This window comes from Oreochromis aureus, linkage group 23 (assembly GCF_013358895.1).
Source record: "Oreochromis aureus strain Israel breed Guangdong linkage group 23, ZZ_aureus, whole genome shotgun sequence".
Lineage (NCBI taxonomy): Eukaryota > Metazoa > Chordata > Actinopteri > Cichliformes > Cichlidae > Oreochromis > Oreochromis aureus.
The window spans coordinates 11,131,703-11,135,303 of record NC_052963.1 but is presented as its reverse complement, the minus strand read 5'-3'; the positions used below and the strand labels follow the sequence as shown (position 1 = coordinate 11,135,303).

At 43.0% G+C, this 3,601-nt stretch overlaps 1 long non-coding RNA gene across 2 annotated transcripts; it reads right to left on the bottom strand.

Annotated features, from left to right (window-relative positions):
• Positions 1-565: 565 nt before the first annotated feature.
• LOC120436145 lies at positions 566-3,239 on the bottom strand. 2 transcript variants are annotated; one of them, XR_005610180.1, is made up of 4 exons: positions 3,123-3,239; positions 1,938-3,010; positions 1,732-1,835; positions 566-1,616 (listed from the first exon to the last, which is right to left on the bottom strand). It is a non-coding gene; the product is annotated as an uncharacterized LOC120436145 (long non-coding RNA). The 2 variants fall into 2 exon arrangements; XR_005610181.1 differs by having other exon boundaries at positions 1,938-2,938.
• Between the last annotated feature and the right edge of the window lie 362 nt (positions 3,240-3,601).

Below are 3,601 nucleotides of genomic sequence, written 5' to 3'. Positions count from 1 at the left end.
GGAGTTTAACACAGAGGAGACCACGTCGGGATTGATTGGAGAAACTTTCTCTTGAGTAGGAGAAGGAAATACTGTTTTTCAGATCTGAGAGCAGAGCATCTGTTTATGTTCTTAAACTCTCCTCCCACTGTGTCTTATTTTCTCTCGCTGGCTGTTTGCCAGTCGCCACTTCAGATAAGGCTCATTAACGAGGCTATCTGATGCTACGCACTCACTGTGAACTGTCTCTGAGGCTATAAAACAATGATACTGTCAGGTGACAGCTATTTGTCAGTCTTGACCTGGACTGGATCATTGGGCAGGGGCCCTATCATGCTTTCACAGTTTATGGCTTGTGTCCTCCTTAGTCCGCGTGACGAGAAATGCATTAATTTGTGGCCACTAACCTATTAACACTTGTGCTAACAGGGACAGATGGATTGCCTACAAACCACATACTTGTTTCCCTAAGATTACACAGTCATGCTCTGTTATAACAGAAAGATCATTTTTAATGTAACTTTAGTTTAAAAGCATAACAGAAAGATTAACCAACAAACAGACTCGTTCCAGTGTTTTGACTGGACGGGCCAAGTTAGAGCCTGGTGAAGTTGGGCATGGCAGAGCACTTAAAATATCGGAAATGGTGACTTATTAGCTCAACGACACTACTTCTCAGGGCCTCTGGAAGGTTTTCCAAGTAGCTCAAGTCTGTTTTACTTGTTACAGTTTTAGCAGAATGACCCTGAATGCCACAGACATTATTACCATTTCTGCTAAAGCAGTTTATGAGAGCCTGACAATGCTTAACTCACTGAAGAGTATAAAGATTTTCAGACTGCTTTCAATGAAATGGCAGACAAAACTCTATGTTTTACTTCATTGTAAGCAAATATATAGAAACATGATCTGATAGATAATTTCTTGGAGCCATACAGCTTTACTGTGGTGCATAAACTAAGAAAGGATACATCAACAAGCAACATGTAGCACTGACTGACATGTTCCTTCATTACTAGAGTCCACAATCGCTATACTGCTGCAGTAAATGCTCACCCTCAGACCAAATCAATATAAATCCAAGGCCTAAAGTAGTTCCCAGAAAATGCACCATTCATCCTTATTTGGGTAATATTCACAAAAACTAGAATGAGCCCACAGGAGAGCATCTCTTAGTTTCCATAGTTCAGGCCTAATATTGACAAATAGAGCAGATGTCAAGAAATCCCATCTCACTGTGGTGTAGCTGTGTGTGGGTGGCATTAGCTATAGCTCAGGAGGTAGCATAGGTCATCTGCTAGTTGGGAGGTTGGCGGATTAATCCCTGACTGCAGTCCTTGGGTAACATACTAAACCTCATGTGCCTTCCAGTTTTATATGTTTAAATGTTAGAAGAAAGGGCTTGTACAAAGGGTGAAAGCGGCATGTTGCATAGAGTGCTCCAGTAGAGCAGAGAAGTGATATAAGTACCAGTCCATTTATGAATCGGCAAATAGGGCAACTAATGATCTAAAACAACTTCAGTCATTCTGAGCGTGTTTGACAATGTTCAGATCATCGGTGAATGTCCAACTCGAGGTGATCTTCAGTCAGCCCTGCTTATTTTTACTTGTATGTAGAGTCCAGATCATTGCAGTCTTCGCAAGTTGTTAAAGAGGCAGGTGCAGGACGTGTCCTGCAAATTGAAATCATCACTCATTAACGGTGTCAGCAAGGGAACGTGTAACTTGTTGAATTAATGGTAACTCGTACCTCATTGGCCCAGTAAGCGATCTTAATTGTTGCAATACATGGAGGCATTGGGAAGTCTTTTTTTTTTTCCGCTCAATATTTCACATAGATACAGGGCACAGGACCTTTAAGTGAATTTAGAAAGAAAGACGCACAAATCAGTTGTAGTCGTTGTACTACAGTTAAGGTTTTGCCAAGCCAGCTGATTAGATCCCAGTAATCCGTACGGTCAGCAGTGATAACGCTTCCACTGGATTTCACTTCTTCTGGAAGCTCACTTCTTCTACCTGCTGTTGGCTGATATGGACGGGAGTCTGGACCTACGTGTGCATTGGCTGCGGTTTGTTGTAGCAGGAGGTAGTCTTCTAATCGGAAGGTTCATGGATCGATCCCTGGCTGCTGCAGTTTGCATGCAAAACGTTCTTGGGCAAGGCACTAACCTTAAGTCGGTCTCTGTTGATTCTATCGGAGTGCAAATGTTATTTACACATTCAAATACTTTCTATATAAGTCATGCTGTATAAGGCGCTTTGAGCAGAGTATAGAGTTCTTTTACACGCATACCCAATCTGTAGTATTTTGATTGACTAAGATTAGGAGATTAATTAATCCTCCGTTTTGTTTCACTCATGCAAATTTGCAAAAAAGGCTGTTGGCACACATTTCCATTTTAACTCTATTACTGTACAGTTATAATAATAGTTTCAAGGTCACCTAAAAGGACACCTTTTGCCCCCAAAATAAACAGATTTCTCAGAATTTCAAAGTTACGACACGTGCTGAGTGCTGTATGTCAGTCTGGCAGTTTCCTGACCTTAGCCTACAAACTGGTACATAAATAAAAACATATTTCAGCACAAAGGCCCCTTTTCTTAGTTTCTAGTTCTAGTTCCCTGCTCATAATTAGCATGTACGAGTTCCTTAGTGTATGTATAAAGCTGCCAAGCGTTCCTTGTAAAAACAGCATAAAAACAGTACTTCGTTTTTCTTCGCGTGAACACAAATTCCAACCAGCCCCTGGTGGCTGCTGTCAGCATACATCTCAAAGTGTCCACATTCCCTGCAGTCAGCTGTGCTCTCAGTGCTGGAGGGTGCAGGGGTCTGTAGCCTCCTCTTGTCTGTGTGCCATTAAGATGTCGCCACTCTGCCCCACAAAGCCGCTAATAGCAGGGTCCTGAAGGAGGCTGCTTTACACGGAGGGGAATCTGTGGCCACAACAAGGTCACTCCTGGGTTTGGATGGAAAACAGGGAGGTCTGCATACCACTTCTGAAACTGTCTCTCATGTTCTACAGCACAGTCTTAGAAGAAGAGTAAAGGCAGTCACACACACGGCAGGTAATTGCGTAGTGCTACACGATAAGCTATACTTTACGAGTGTTGAGTTATCTGCGTACGTGCGAGTGTGTGTACCTGAAGTTTGTGTTTCTGCTTGGATTACAGACAGCGTGGAGAAGGCCTCACATCTGGCAGGCTGGCTGTCAGCCCGGCCCCAGTGATGGGCTCCAGTTGTGGCACTAGGCAACTGTTGTCAAGGGGAGGGGCCAACTGGAGTAGGACCAACTGGTAATGTATCATCCCTCTGTCCTGAATGGAAGCACAGCAAGTGAGCATGTGCGAAAGCTGATGAAACGTTTCTATCACAGCAGCTGATATTAAAGGTAGAACTCACAGACTACTCACCGTATCTGCTTTTATATAAGGACACATCAAAAAGAGACAGCTATTCTTTTTATTTTTTAAAGTAAGAGCCCCGTTAAGTGTCCAATGTTTCAACTCATAGCTGAGATATTTAGGAATCCCTTCCCTTTGTGGGGACATGCCTCTAAAATCCCAATTAAGGCATGTAAAGCCACAGATAGAAAGCTGCTGATGTGCTGGTGAGCCTGAGT